Source organism: Schistocerca americana, chromosome 3 (assembly GCF_021461395.2).
Source record: "Schistocerca americana isolate TAMUIC-IGC-003095 chromosome 3, iqSchAmer2.1, whole genome shotgun sequence".
Classification (NCBI taxonomy): domain Eukaryota; kingdom Metazoa; phylum Arthropoda; class Insecta; order Orthoptera; family Acrididae; genus Schistocerca; species Schistocerca americana.
In genome coordinates this window covers 288,394,577-288,411,925 of record NC_060121.1, presented here as the reverse complement: position 1 = coordinate 288,411,925, position 17,349 = coordinate 288,394,577, and positions in this window count along the sequence as shown.

Genomic DNA, 17,349 nt, shown 5'->3' with positions numbered 1-17,349 from the left:
TTGCAAACAGTGACTCTACTAGAACTGTTAGTATAATTATACAGAAAATGAAAATTTAACGCATCCGAATTTGTGATAAAACTGCCTGAAAACTCACAAGATATCACTTTACTGAGTTCTTCCACTAGTATTAAGCCTCTGAACTAGTATATTATTTTTGCAAATAACTTCCTGACAATCATGGTGCCTTATAATGGACATAAATTTTGACGCTAATTAAGTTCATTCGACTACCGGTGCGCAAGGAACGCTCGTCTGTTCTGCAGCCTGTCGCTATTTAGACAACGATGAAACTGTCAAAAAACTAATTTCATTTATCTTGCTTGCGATGTACAGTGCAAGACGGTATCTTCTCATTTTTCATAAAAATGTTTCTGCAGTACAATACTCGCGATGTGGAATGCGAGTATACAAACACATTCATAAAGGTAAAAAATGAAAAATGAGGAACTAAACTTAAAGAATGATGAATGAGAACAATGACTCCAAGTATAACTATACTTCATTATGATGAAAGGACACTACACAGCTCCATAAAGTTCTCACAACTACACAAGTTAGCAAAATATTTTTCAATAATTTTCCTGTGTATAGTTAATTTCCTTGACACTTCTTTCTATTATGTGACAAATCCATGTGCTTCATTATAAAATTTCTACAGTAAACTGTAACCATACACAATGTTCTAACAACAAGGAACTACACAATTACGAATATATATAAAAAACAACTAGATTACCTTACAAAACTTACCTTCTGACATTCTTATATTCATATCATCTCAGTTCCACAAAAGTTTTGCTCATAATATATTATTATAAAATCCTTTTCAAATAATCCTGCCTGCTCTACAGCCGGTCGGTGCGGCCGAGTGGTTCTAGGCGCTTCAGTCTGGAACCGCGCTAACGCTACGGTCGCAGGTTCGAATCCTGCGTAGGGCATGGATGTGTGTGATGTCCTTAAGTTAGTTAGGTTTAAGTAGTTCTAAGTTCTAGGGGACTGATGACCTCAGATGTTAAGTCCCATAGTGCTCAGAGCCATTTGAACCATTTGAACCTGCACTACACGGCAGGCCAGGTTCCATCCTTCTCAAAGCAAGTATATAACTAGACTGTCTAACACACACTGACTGTTACTCTGACAATGTAAAACTAACTTGTCTAAGATCCGTGATTTCAGTAACAGACTTACAAAGAATATGGTTATGTCGATACTACGGAGGTTGAGTGTATGTATCAAATTCACAAATTCATTCACAATTGTGGCCAAAACTTCTTGATAATCGATATAGCAGATCGGGAAGTCCCCTTTCAGTCTGCATCTATAATGCTCCGTTTGTTTGTCCAAGGTGTGCACCACAGATGGTTTACGCTGGGTCTTGATAGCTTCTGTGATCTATGCTTTCAAAAACTTTGTCACTTACCTAATATGGCATTTGACTCTTAGAGGAATCGGAGACGCAGCTATAGTCCTTACAGTGGTAGCAGCTAAGTGGGATCGCTCAGCAGTTAAGATGCTGGACTCCCATTCGCGAGGACGGCCAGTGTCCACTACGAGAAGAATAGGCTGGCTTTCGAAGTGGGAGAACTTGCTCCAAACAAACATTTGTTCAGCAAAACGTAATAGAACAGCGCTTAAAATTCAACTGTCCACAGCATGTTTCTTTGTTTGTTTTGAAAAAGCATTTGACCGAAGACACTGAGAATGATTGTGGAGTATTGTTCTGTCCATCTCACTGATGTTTTCACGAACCTTTAGCTAGAGTCGAGTTGCTGTATAAGGACAGAAGACCAGAACCCGCCTTTCTTTACTGTTCTGACAGGCGTCAAAGGATTCATTTTTTCCCCACTCTTTTTCATATTAGTCTTAGATTTCATAGCCCGCATCTCGTGGTCGTGCGGTAGCGTTCTCGCTTCCCACGCCCGGGTTCCCGGGTTCCATTCCCGGCGGGGTCAGGGATTTTCTCTGCCTCGTGATGGCTGGGTGTTGTGTGCTGTCCTTAGGTTAGTTAGGTTTAAGTAGTTCTAATTGTAGGGGCCTGATGACCATAGATGTTAAGTCCCATAGTGCTCAGAGCCATTTTTTTAGATTTCATAATAAGAAAAAATGAGGGGACCCCAATATGGGCATACGTTTAAATGAGCAACCTAGGTTTACGGATCTGGATTTTGCTGATGACATCGTTCTTCTCGCAGAAACAGCACAAAGTTTACAACCAGTGACCACCAAGATGGATGGAATGACCAGCTGTATAGGACTAAAAATAAATAATGATAAAACAAAAACAATGTCTGTTAAGTAGCGGAAATGTATCAACTCAAATTATAGTGCAACAGAAGGCACTGCCAGATGTTAACCGATTTTTCATATTCCGGCAGCCTTACCTCTAGGACGGCGACGTAGATGCAGAGATCACTAGCAGAACTGAGAAAGCGTCTGCAATCTTCCAACGAATGCGATCCATACGGCAATTACATTCCAGGCGTATGTCCACAGAGCTTCCGTTGTACTTCTCTATTATCCTACCTATGGCCATATACATGTGTGAGACCTGGAAAAAGAAAGCAAACTCAGCACACAAGCTCAATGGTTGAGACAAATTTGGAGATCAACTATCGCGACCATGTTTCAAATGATGGAAAGGAGAGAAGAAGTGGTCTACACAGCCTGTGTAAAATCGTTGCTGAAATAAGATTAAAGTTTGCAGGGCATATTCTATGCACGAAAGATGGAAGATTCCCTAAATCAGCAAAAAAAAAATGGTTCAAATGGCTCTGAGCACTATGAGACTTAACTTCTGAGGTCATCAGTTCCCTAGAACTTAGAACTACTTAAACCTAACTAACCTAAGGGTATCATACACACCCATGCCCGAGGCAGGATTTGAACCTGCGACTGTAGCGGTTGAGCGGTTCCAGACGTTAGCGCATAGAGCAGCTCGGCCAGGCCGGACGCCAGAGGAAAGCAAGGGATGGACACAGATGTAGAGGAAGACCTCGTAACACCTGGAAACTAACTTTTGCAAAGGATCCTCAGCGCATGGACATGAACGGGGAGGAAGCTGGTTCCTGGTAGCTAAGTCTGTGTAAGTAACTACTTGCCCTAAATCTCTTATGATAAATGTCAGGATGGTTCCTTTGAAAAAGATACAACTGAATTCATTTACCATCCTTCCCTAATCAGAGCTGGAGGTCCGTCTCTGATGACATCGTTACTGACAGCGCTGAACCCTAAACTTCCTTTCTCCTTAACAGTGGTGAAACTACGATCAGTTGGAAAGTCACAGACGTCATAAATAAAATTCACTCCTCAAACTTCTCACGCATGTGCTCTCGACTTGTGTCCTGCATGGCCTTCCATTGTTCGGGAGTTCAAAACATTAGTTCTGGTATCACCCTCGAAAGTGACAGTCGATGTGGATAGCTTTTCCGGAAGAGCGGACCTCTGTTTCCTCCATTCCGGACCCAGTCCTTCAATCAGCTCTCAGTGCCATCACTAACTGCATTAATTTATTTTCCGGTCGAAGCATAAATACATTACTGAAATGCGGAACGTTGCGTCAAGAAGCTTAATTAAAAGTGCCGAACGACACGCAGCAAACGGCACATACTACTTGCCCTACAAACAAAGCTTTCCATTAGGCGCGTAAACGCGGCGTGTGAAACGCAAATGAACTTCACTTCCGCCTGCTGGGTAAACGAAAAGGCAAAACTATTAAAACTGTAATTGCTTATTAAATTTGATATGCGACAGGTGAGAGAACAGGAAATTCACGCCGCTAAATATACGCCCCGTAAAAATAAACAGAAAGCATGTTTCGAGCTTCATTAACTTCTCTGGCAAATGCGTTAAACTGGACTCTCAAGCGGCAGCTGCCGTAACGACTGGGAATACCTCTTTTCGTTGCAAAACTATACAAACTATATCTTCTGGTAAACCTTGCGGGATGTAAGGTCGTGGTCCATGAAACTCTTCAGCTCCTGACGTTTCGTCCAGTGCTTCGCTGGACATCTTCAGAGGGGTGTTTCTCCTCCGGTGAGTCTTGCCGACTCGGCAAGACTCACCGGAGGAGAAACACCCCTCTGAAGATGTCCAGCGAAGCACTGGACGAAACGTCAGGAGCTGAAGAGTTTCATGGACCACGACCTTACATCCCGCAAGGTTTACCAGAAGATATTTCATCCGGTCGTGAAAGCCTTCATACTATATACAAACTATGCTTTAAAACTTCTGAAACATACGAGACGCGTAATCTTCTCTTATATATTTCTACCTACTTAACGAAGGCAACACATCTCTGGGTTCATTGTTTCTAGACGAGTGAATTTTCAAGCTGCAGCCATTAGATTCAGAGTACATACATACTGCATAAAGAAATTAAAGAATGTCATTCACCCTTTTTCCAATTCACTCAGTATTTATTGTTGCAACGGTGCATATGGGGTACTTGAAATGATTACATTTACAGATCAACAGCACAAGCGGTTCTGAGATACCAGGTATCGACCCATGCTGAAACACCCATATGTTAGTATGTGGTATAGCCTCCATGAGCGGCGAAGCAGACGCTGACTCTTGCAACCAGTCGATCGTACAGACGGCGACTACCGCCTTGGCATACGTTATGACACGCCCGCGGGACCCGTTCACGTACGACTTGTTGGTTGACAAGTCGCACGAGCTACTTTTCGTCCCGTCATATCCCACACTTGCTCGATTGGAAACAAGTCCGAAAATTGTGCTGGCCATGGAACTTGCTGCACGTCTTGAGGAGTACGTTGAGTTTCACAGGCACTATGTGAGCGAGCACTAAATTTCGAAACAACTCATCACCTTCCTGTTGCAAGAACGGCAAAAAGAAGTATCTAACAACATTCTACTCATACCGAGCCAACTCGAGAAACACAAAAAGTGAAAGAGAGTTGTAGCTTACCGCACCCCAGACCATAAGGTCTGGGGGGGGGGGGGGGGGGCAGTGTGTCTTGGAAGAATGTCCTGTACGAGACAGGTTAAAAGCGGTGGGACGGCTTTTTTTTTTTTTTTTTTCAATTTACTATTCCTTGCAGTAGGGGTTGTGATTTTTTGATATTTTTTTGTCTAAACCAGCAAGGCAAAACAGAGGCCACTACTTCCACTACATCAAGTGGATTTAGTGCTCACGTACTCACACTGAGCCGCGAACACTTCCCAGTTTATCAATGGGGAATAGTTGAACTGTTATCGGTGCCATGCGTGCAATGGTCGTGCCAGGCGCGCGATATGGAATGTTTATACTACCGTTAGTGGAGCGAGACCTGCACGACCTTATAGCAACCGTTATAGTTCCGCATTATTCTGTTACACTAGGGGTGAGTTCACGTAAGGATAGAGAGAGAATGTAAGATTTACGGACTCACTTATTAAACAGTTGAGAATCGAACAAAAATACAAACAAATGGGGGTGGGGGGAAGAAAGATTAGCGTTCAGCAGCCTGCCCCAACGTACGTCCATAACACGCCATGATACAAGGAGGAAAGGAATTTTAGTAACGATCGCCGTATTATCGAACAGAATCCCATTTAGTAAAGGAAGGGGTTGCAGGCGCGCAACGACCACCACCAGGAATTAGCCAAGGCAAAGAAGATGCTACTGTGCGTGAATCGCTCGGTAGGCTCCCGTATTAAAGCAATAAATCCCGCAAGATGCGAAACTATTCACAATGACCTATCAGGTCCCCTCTGGGCCGCAGGGCGCGATCTGCAGCGCACGTCGGCGCTCATGCTTACCGAGCTTCATCTCCTGGAGGCGGCACCTCCGGTCTCAGTCATGCTCACACTAGAACTGCCCCTTTGTCCACTATCCATCCGCGGAGGGCGGTTGGCGCCCGCCCGAGAAAAACGGGCGCGCACCTGAACTGGCCAATCATAGGGCCGGAATTTCACAGGGAGGCGACGTCGCGACGTTAAAATTGAGAAGAAATAGCAGTTACAAAGTTAGTAAGGCAGGTTGGGGAACTGAGAACAGGAGAAGCTTTGGCCACTACTGAACTTTCAAACGCCACCACCTGCTACTCTGGCGATCGGATAAAGGATAGGAACCGGGGAGCCATCATGGCTGCTAGGAAGACTGCTGCCCTCGCCCACAAATAAAGTCCTGGCGCCAAGCTCCTCTCACAGATCAGTGTGAGACAAGCTGCAAAAATCGTCAAATAAATCAGGCAACCCGTAGAAATTATTAATATTACCTGAATTATTATTTTACCGAGTACCAGAATGCTGGGATTAGAAATACGAAATGCGAGCCCTGAATGGTGAATGGAGTGCACGTCTTTCAAGGTCTATGTCGAATACGCAAACAACCATCGCTTATGTAAGTCTGCAGGCTCTCGTGGCCGTTGTCACTGAAGTTAAAATCTTCTGGGTTATTAGGCCGCGTCATGTTTCTTGTGAAATGATCAACGTTTCGACCCCTCTGTTGGAATCTTCCTCAGCATCTTCTGGTGTCCACTACTGCTAGAACACTTGCTTGCAAGGTGAATCTGCTATCATGAATACCACGGCAGGCCATTCAGTTTCCCGAGAAATCCCACGACGGCACCAGTCAAGCCTCCACGTCTATGTCGTGCCGTGAGAGGAAGCCAGTATAGAGGTGTGTGCGCCTGTTGTTCCACTGCTATTGGTTCGCAACAGTTGGTGTTGACACGTCTTGGTTCACAAGCTCTCTTATCCGTGCTGTGATAGCTACACGATCTCCCACTTCTGCCCTTATGAAACGACTGGCTGGCGGCTGTTGACTGGTTCATGGGGCCGAGAATGTTTGCGTAACCACTGATACCTGCATTGTTGCACAAACTGAGGCAACACGTCCAACGTGTCTAGATTTTCCGAAAGGACCATACCCCCACTCGTAGTGTGCATGTAGGAAGCACAAGTGAGTCCCTGTGGCATGGCTGCCTACTTGCTCACACATTTGCACCCCACTGACCATTTTGTCTGTGAGTATTCCCGCTTAAAGGGAACGGCCTTGCCGCAGTGGATTCACCAGTTCCCGTGAGATCACCGATGTTAAGCGCTGTCGGGCGTCGCCGGCATTTCGATGGGTGACCATCAAGCTGCCTTGCGCTGTTGCCATTTTTCGGGCTGCACTCAGCCTCGTGATGACAATTGAGGAGCTACTCGACCGAATAGTAGCGGTCAAAGAAAACCATCATAACGACCGGGAGAGCGGTGTGACGACCACACGCCCCTCCTATCCGCATCCTCTACTGAGGATGACATGGCGGTCCCGGTGGGTCACTTGTGGCCTGAAGACAGAGTGCATTCCCTCTTAAAAGGTAGACACACATGTCAAAATCGACATCGTCTTTCCAGGTGTACACACAACGGACACAGACGCAGACGCACACCCACCCACACACACACACAAACACAAACACACACACACACACACACACACACACACACACACAAGCACGCCCGCACAGAAAGAGTGAGAGAGAGAGGGGGGGGGGGGAGAGAGACGCTGCCAGTCGTCGCTTTTTTCTACCAGTCCTCCCTTCCATCATCGTCACTGCATCTGGTGCAAAAGAGAAAGCACCAGCCATATCCACTACAGCAACAACCAAGCGCATACCTCAATAACATCTTAAACCACAGCTGTGACTGCATCAGCAATAATAGCTCTGTGTGAGAAAATGAAAAGCCGTACAAAATCCCATCCCATACTGCTGTCAACATCCTTTGACACCGCATCCTCAGACAATCATTGCACCCTACATGGTGCAGATATCCCAACCGTTTGACGCCCCCCCCCCCCTCTCCGCCCCACCAACTTTACACACCAGAACCTGTAGAGTCCACTCCCACTCATTTCGGTCCCGTATCGTCACTAGAATGGCTAACCTCTTGTCCCTGCAGGGAAACTATGCATCACGAAGGACTTATCCGAATGGGACGGAAATCGGTAGGTGGGAGGTATATGCACAGAAAAAAAATATTACTGTTTCAGAAAAATTGGATGATGTATTCAGGAGAAAGAGCTTCACAAATTGATCCAGTCAGTAACGCACTAGTCCACCTCTGTCCCTTATGCAAGTAGTTATTCGGCTTGGCATTGATTGATAGAGCTGTTGGATCTCGTCCTAAGACGTATCGTGCCAAATTCTGTGCAGTTGGAGTGTTTGATCGCCAAAATTCCGAGATGATTGGAGCACCCTGACCACAATTCCGTTCTCCATAAACCATAAACGTTCTCAATTGGGGAGAGATCCGGTGACCTTGCCGGTGAAGTATGATTTCGCAAGCGCGAAGACGAGCAGTGGAAACACTCGACGTGTGCTTGCAGGCATTTCCTTGCTGAACTGTACATGCAGGATTTCTTACCACGAGGAGCAACGAAATAGGGTAAAGAATATTGCTGACGTACCGCTGTGCTATAACATTGCCACGGATGACAACCAAAGGGGTCCTGCTACGAAAAGAAATGGGAATGCAGACCACACCACTCCTTGCTGTCGGGCCGTATGGCAGGCGGAATCAGGATGGTTTCCCACTGCAGTCCGGGTTGTCTCCAGACACGTCTTCAACCTGTAATCTTATTCATTGGAGCATCAGTGTCTACAGTGACGAGCTTCGCTTCGAAATGAGCCCTGATGACAAACGGAGATGTGTCTGGAGACCTTCCGGACTGAGACTGTCACCCGCCATACAGCCAGACGATCAGGACTGATGGTCTGAGTGCCATTTCATTTCATAGCAGGGCACCTTTAGTTGTCATCGGTGGTATCCTTATATCACAGCGTCCACGAAATCTCACGCCCTGTTTTGTTGCCCTTCATGGCATACAATCCTGCGCTTACGTTTCAGCAAGATAATGACCGCCCACAGACGGTGAGATTTTCTATTGCTTGTCTTCGTGCTTGCCAAACCCTACCTTGGCCAGGAAGTTCGCCGGATCTCAGTCGAGTTGAACATTTGGACATTTGGAGCGTTTTGGGGAAGGGACCTCCAACCATCTCAGGATTTTGACGGGAACGCGCGAATTGGACAGAAATTGGCACAGTATCCCTCACGAGGACATCTAACAATGCTATCAACCAATACCAAGCTGAATGAATCTTTGCATAAGGTCCAGAGGTGGACCAACGCGTTACTGAGTTGTTCAGTAAGCAAAGCTTTTTCTCTTGAATAAATCATCCAGTTTTTCTGAAATTGTAATAATTTGTTTGTCTGTACACGTACATCACATCTATCGATTTCCATCGCATTCTTATAACTCCTTCGTGGTGAGTATTTTCTTTCTCTTTTTGTGTGTATGTGTGTGTGTGTGTGTGTGTGTGTGTGTGTGTGTGGGTGTTGGGTGTTGGGTGTTGGGTGTACTTTCCTTAGCGCACCACGTTGTCTCCACGTCACCAAACGGCATTTAGTGCCGCAGTCCTTTGGCTCTTCGTTAGATACATTTGTATTCCGAAGACGGAGCAAAGCTGGGGATTCCACTAAGGACGACGGTTCAATTCCGCGTCCGGCCATGCCGATTTAGGTTTTCCATGATTTCCCTAGATCACTTCAGGCGAATGCAGGGATGATTCCCTTAAAAGGGCTCGGCCAATTTCCTTCCCCATCCTTCTCTAATCCGAGTTTGTGCTCCGTCTCTAATGACCTCGTTGTCGACCGGACGTTAAACACTGATCTCCTCCTCCTCCACTCCACTAAGGTTACAAAGGCAGATTACCATCGGTACTGTTGCGTTCGTACTACACCGTGTTACTCGTATTAGAGCGTGTAACTTTAGATACAATCGTCTGAATTCCACCTTTCAGTTGTCTTATTAATTGTAGACTAGTTATTATGGACCTTCCGAAGAAACGTTGAGAAGGAATTGGCACCACGTGATATTTTACTTGTAAATGATATCAGATGGTACAAACGTTCACGGAAACGCGCCGTTCAAGCTATGCCGTTCACTAAGAACGCAGGAAGTGAAAGTGATAGAACTTACAGAAACAAGTTGTCCACTTTTTGTGAGTACTGTTCCTGTACTACGTACAAGAAACGTGCTCCTAAGTGAGGAAATCCTTGTGAGTTGGTGTTTTTTGTAGTGAATGCTGCGCTTTCACTGGGTGAACAATCAACACTGGAAAAACAACACTCGCTAATTTATATCGTCAGTTAAAGCTGTACATGTGTTGTAATTTGCTACTGGTCTGGCTACATATTATATCGTCGAGCGTCCACGAAACTAAGGCATTACAACACATTAGTCCTACCAGAAGCACATTATGCTGCAGAGACTACAGTGATTCATGGTCATACGAAGATCAGACAGATTGAAAACAGGAAAGAAAAATTCTGAGGAAAACATATGGACCAGTGTTTCGGGAAGGAATCTGGATGAAGAGGCCAACTAGAGAGATTTACAAAGACATAGAAACAATAACAGACTCCATTAGAAACAGAAGGATGAAATTTTATGGACATATCAGCAGGATGAATAAAATTACGCTCACAAGACAAATGTTTGAGATAGTGAAGAAGAGCAAAAACAAGACAGATTGGATCACTGAAATAGAAGAAGACATTAAAGAATTGGGAATCACATAAGACAACATAAACAGTAGTGAACAGTTTAGAAGCATCGTAAAGAAGCACACGCTTAAACAAGAACACACAGAGTACACAACAGGATAAAGATGGTCGGAAGATCGCAAGAGAGAACACAGTCAACGTATGAAGAGAATTTTGGAAGAACGAAGAAAGAAGAAGAAATCATGACTACTCAAGTTCAGTCGCACTTTTAAAAGGGAATAATCGAAAATAATAATGATATATATGAACAATGGTGTATTGTGAAAATACTCGTTCGTTATCAATTTGGGAATGATAAATTTGTCTTCTCAGTTTAAGTTGAAAGCTAATTTGGTTACGCATCCCTTTTTTAATGACGATGGGGTTGGATACATTGACTGACTGCTGATGGTCCCGAGCTCCCGTACCTAAGCGCTTAAGTAACAATAGACACTGACGGAGAAAAAATTTGCAACGTGGTGTCAAGCGAGAGCTCATTGGATGGTAGGTCTGTTGTGTTTCCTGATGAACGCTGGTTCTGCCTCGCTTGTCAGTGATGGCCACTTACTGCTTAAAAGGAGACCAGATGATGGCCGGCAACTGACCTGTCTGAGTGCTAGGCATACTGGACCTACAGCTGGAGTTGTGGTATGGGGTGTTATTTCGTACGACAGGTATCCCACAGCCTCTGACTGCAAAATTATACTTCAGTCTGGTGATTCGACCTTTTGTGCTGTCAATCACGAACAGCATTACATTGAGTGTTTTCCAATAGGATAACGCCACCCTCGCATGCCTCTGTTGTAACCCAACATACTCTACAAAGTGTCGAGATGTTGCCTTCGCCTGCTTGATCACCAGATCTGTCCCCATTCAAGCACATATGGGACACCACCAGACGACAACTCCAGCGTCATTCACAAACAGTATTGACAGTCCCTATACTGACCAACCACGTGCAGCAGGTATGGAACGTATAAAGAACGCTTTCAATTCTACGTACAGCGACCTTCTGTGAAACCACTACCCTACTGTTATATTTTTACATACCAATGACTGTTGTTTATTTTTACAAGCGGGCGACTGTTGTTTGTATTTGATATTTTTTATATCTATTATACTGCACAAATTTCGTACACATGGGAAGTTTTCCAACATTACTGCGTGTTATTTTCTCATCACCTCAACACGTTACACGCTGTCGTTTCCCAGTAAAATTCTGCGGCACAACACAACGGTTACTAGCAAATATTACGACGATTTCGCTGGCTTGACTACAATACCAAAGACGTCGCTGACGGTGCCGTCGCCTGGCAACGGTCTGCTGCTCGACTAGCATAGATGAGGCGTCTGCTGCGATCAGTCTGAGGGAGCGCTGAGGACATGCCCGATCTTACTACGTACTGATGCAGCCATCGGCTGACAAGTAAGATGGTATCATTTTTAATTTATGTGGTATAAATAGGTGTTCATTTAATTTTTAATGTAATGCTGACAATTGTATTTTTATACGTTGTGTCTTGTTTCATAAGATTATGAAAAATGAATACAGCGACGAAATTGGTTTAGCTAACTAGTGTAAATGAAAACGTAATGTTGGTTTGTTCACAATCGTATATATTCAAAAGTTCTTCAATGATTGCTTTTAAATTTTAACACGGACGTGTTTTTTTATACTTATTGGAGTGCCATTGTATATATACAGGGTGAATCACCTAAAAATAGCACCGGAGATATTGCAGAAATATAAAGTGCTATTGACGTGCAGGTTTCAAAGACTTGATTGTTGGCCAGGGGCTCGTACTGTCAACCAATAAACAGATTTTAATAATACTTAGAAAGTGCATTTTTTGTGCAAACATACACTTGTTTAAATGGAACAGTGCCTATTGACATTAACAGATCAAAAGTAGGGTAAATTAGAATGTGAGTGGTATTTATTGCAGGATTCTAGTGCATTTCATTTAGGATATATCGTGTATTTAAGAGCTTCCACACCGTCACTTGTTTGTGCCATTCAACCTATGTTGTACAACGTTGTTATATTTGATTACAGTGTGCTTGTGTATTCCTTGAGTGCACTGCGGCTTGCTAGTCAGTTGGTGTGTGCCAGTCCAAGCAGAGGTTTGTGACTGGACGAGGGGATTTACGAACGCAAAAAAAGCCGTCATGCTTACCGTGTATGGAGAATGTAGGAAGAATGCGGCTCGTTCTTGTATGGTGTCTGCAGAAAGGTATTCCATAATACGTCAATCATCTCGGCAATTATTTATCGCCGGCCGGTGTGGCCGTGCGGTTCTAGGCGCTTCAGTCTGGAGCCGCGTAACCGCTACAGTCGCAGGTTCGAATCTTGCCTCGGGTATGGATGTGTCTGATGTCCTTAGGTTAGTTAGGTTTAAGTAGTTCTAAGTTCTAGGGGACTGATGACCACAGATGTTAAGTCCCATAGTGCTCAGAGCCATTTGAACCAATTATTTATCGCCCTCTTCAACCAATTACGTGAAAGTGATAGTGTAATACCTACGTAACAGAAGGAAACAAGTGATGACAGAAAAGGGGGAAATTAATGTTCTTAGTGGTATTGCAGTTGATCCGCACGTTAGCTCCAGAGCAATCGCGAGAGGAAGTGTCATGAGTCAGCCAAGGGTCCTTCGCATTCTTCATCAGCATAGGTTCCATCCTTTCCACATTTCTCTCCATCAAGAGCTGCACAGAAACAATTATGAGAGTAGTGTTAAAATTTGTACATGGACATTAAGACACTACACTCCAGATGTATCAAGTCTCTTGTTTAGCGATGAAGCCTATTTACCAATGAAATGAGATGGTGTATCGTTAGGGCCTTCCGTCGGGTAGACTGGTCGCCTTGTGCAATACTTTTGAGTTGACGCCACTTCGGCGACTTGAGCGTCGATGAGGATGATATGATGAGAAGAACACAACACCCATTTCCTGAGCGTAGAAAAATCCGACGCAGCAGGAAATCGAACCCGGGCCCCGCTAAAGACACTCTGCCGCACTAACCACTGAGCTGTGAGGGCGGACTATCTACCAATCATGGCCAGGTAAACTGCCGAAATATGCACATCTGGTCTCTTGTTGTTCCCCGTTAGTTTCGTCAGGTGGAACGTCAGCGTCCATGGAGTGTAAACGTTTGATGTGGGCTAGTGACTCATCGGCTCACAGACCCGTTTTCTCTTACAAGGGGACCCTCCAGACTGTAAATCACTGATTTTGATGCGCTACAAATATGTTGTAGAGGCACTTACCCTGAGTACTTGGCTATCCGGTTATTTAGCAACGGGCCTTGGTTTTTTACAAAATCGATATTGAAGTTATTTGTGCGATTTGTATACATGTAACATTACAAATATTGCGATCAGGTCAGCGTAGCGCAGCGGTAAAGGTTCACGGCTAACGCGCTGGAGGTACCGTGTTCCAATCCTGCTCCCATATGCTTTTTCATGTATGCGTCAGGAAAATTTGGTCCTAACGTTGAAAAACGAGTAGACGAATTAACTGGGAAATACAGAAACGTAGTCGTGTCCTGCACGAAATCCTGGAAGTTTATGAAACTGGTGTACGAAGAATTTTTGCGTTCTGTAATTCTTCCGTACATGGAACAGAAATTTTTTTTGTACATTATCCATTCGTGGGGAGGGAAAACGGATTCAACTTTATACGAATCTATTCACTGATGAAAGGAAAGCCAGCACCTGAACCCTTAAAGTAGTCCCACCAAAGTGCACCCCTTATTGCCAGCCCTGCAATGTTTATTTTTACCGACAGGTGAAAATCTTCAAGAAAATTAATCAGAATGCTTCCGACTTGATGAAAGACAATAGAGAGATCACCTTATAGGGAAGATTCGATAAAATTACATTCGCTAATCATACATCAACTCAGCACACCTAATTTTGAAAGCGTAATCTGATCGCATGGTTCGCATCGAAATTACCAGATAAAAGAGAAATCTTTTTAAATGCTAAACATTTGTGTGTTCCCGGTATCGCTCATGAAGAAACCGTGCACCCGCAAGACGGTTGCTTCCAAAAAAATCGCGTGGTGCTGCGATAATTTGTGTTTCGGTTGTTTCTATGATAATTGTCACCCACAATATTGTTCTGGCACATCAAGCAATGTGGACGATGAAAAATAAGATTTTGTAATATGGTATGACAGAAAAATTAATAACTGAACATATCTTTATAATTTCGCACACCTTACACTGTTTGTTGATATTCTTTGAAATAAAATTGAAAATTTCGGTCGATTTTGAAAAAAAAAAAAAATACACGAGCAGGATTAGAACACGGTACCTCCAGCGCGATAGCCGTGAACCTTTACCGCTGCGCTACGCTGACCTGATCGGAATGTTTGTAATGTTACATGTATACAAATCACACAAATAACTTCAAAATCGATTTTATCAAAAACCAAGGCCCGTCGCTAAATAAGCGTATAGCCAAGTACTCTGGGTAAGTGCCTCTACAAAATATTTGAAGCGCATCAAAATGCATGATTTACAGTATGGAGGCTCTCCCTGTTAAACGTAACAGTGAACGTGCACAAGTGTCTCAGCCTCCTAACAGACCATCTTCCACGGATGCAAGGAGAAGTTCCTCTGCGGACTAGGAGGAGTCTGTGGTATCAACATAATGGCTGTCCAGCCCATTGTGCGCTAAGTACTCCAGCATCTCTTCACGAATTGTTTGCAAGTCGTTGGATTGGACGCAGAGGACCTGTACCTAGGTCGGCTTATTTGACGCCTATATACTTTTTTCTGTGGGTATGACTGAAACACGATGACTACAAAGACATACCAACTACACCAGTTGATGTGCAACGGCTTATTAATGCAGCCTGCTCGCACATATCCGCTGAAATGCTAGCACGCGTGAAGCAGTCGTTCCCTACCAGACTGGATGCGTGTACTGCCGCTGTTTTGAGCACAACCTGAGGTAGTCATTTGTCTCGTTACTGGTCAGACTTCACGTAACTACTGTATGCTGCCATAGGTATTGTATAAGTGTCGGTGTGCGAACTTTTCAAAATACAATATCTCGTAAACGACTCGTGCTAGGATCCTGCAACAAACGCCACTAACATTCTAATTTACTCTACAGTTAGTATTTTATTGTGAATGTAATTTGAAAAAGTATGTATTTGCAAGAAAAAAGCACTTTCTAAGTACTATTACAATCTGTTAATTCGCTAACAATACAAGCAACGGTCTACCAGCCCACTCTGTAAAAACCTCACATCAATAACACTTCCTGTTTCCGCAATATTTGGGTTGCAACTCTTAGATGATTTACGATATACACTGATCAGACAGAACATTATGACCACCAACATGCTGTCGATATACACTACTGGCCATTAAAATTGCTACACCACGAAGGTGACGTGCTACAGAAGCGAAATTTAACCGACAGGAAGAAGATGCTGTGATATGCAAATGATTAGCTTTTCAGAGCATTCACACAAGGTTGGCGCCGGTGGCGACACCTACGACGTGCTGACATGAGGAGAGTTTCCAACAGATTTCTCATACGCAAACAGCAGTTGACCAGTGTTGCCTGGTGAAACGTCGTTGTGATGCCTCGTGTAAGGAGGAGAAATGCATACCATCAAGTTTCCAACTTTGATAAAGGTCGGATTGTAGCCTATCGTGATTGCGGTATATCGTATCGCGCCATTGCTGCTCGCGTTGGTCGAGATTCAATGACTGTTAGCAGAATATGGAACCGATGGGTTCAGGAGGGTAATATGGAACGCCGTGCAGGATCCCAACGGCCTCGTATCACTAGCAGTCGAGACGACGTTTGCAGCAGAATGGACTATCAGCTCGGGGACCATGCCTGCGGTTACCCTTGACGCTGCATCACAGAGCGCCTGCGATGGCGTACTCAACGACGAACTTGAGTGCACGAATGGCAGAACGTCATTTTTTCGGATGAATCCAGGTTCTGTTTACAGCATCATGATGGTCGCATCCGTGTTTGGCGACATCGCGGTGAACGCACATTCGAAGCGTGCATTCGTCATCGCCATACTGGCGTATCACCCGGCGTGATGGTATGGGGTGCCATTGGTTACACGTCTCGGTCACCTCTTGTTCGCATTGACGGCACTTTGAACAGTGGACGTTACATTTCAGATGTGTTACGACCCTTCATTCGATCCCTGCGAAACCCTACATATCTGCAGGATAACGCACGACCGCATGCTGCAGGTCCTGTATGGGCCTTTCTGGATACAGAAAATGTTCGACTGCTGCCCTGGCCAGCACATTCTCCAGATCTCTCACCAACTGAAAACGTCTGGTCAATGGTGGCCGAGCAACTGGCTCGTCACAATACGCCAGTCACTACTCCTGATGAACTGTGGTATCGTGTTGAAGCTGCGTGGGCAGCTGTACCTGTACATGCCATCCAAGCTCTGTTTGACTCAATGCCCAGGCGTATCAAGGCCGTTATTACAGCCAGAGGTGGTTGTTCTGGGTACTGATTTCTCAGGATCTATGCACCGAAATTGCGTGAAAGTGTAATCACATGTCAGTTCTAGCATAATATATTTGTCCAATGAATACCCGTTTATCATCTGCATTTCTTCTTGATGTAGCAATTTTAATGGCCAGTAGTGTAAGACTGTCCGGGCGATAACATTGTCACCTGGCGAGGAATGACTGCTAGTCAGACACACGCACGGTGCATGTAGTACCAGTGAGCGTGCTGTCCATGTGTAGAAGTGGGATGCGCGCGATCTTCTTGAGTTTGAGCGAGAGCAGATTGTAATGGCCCG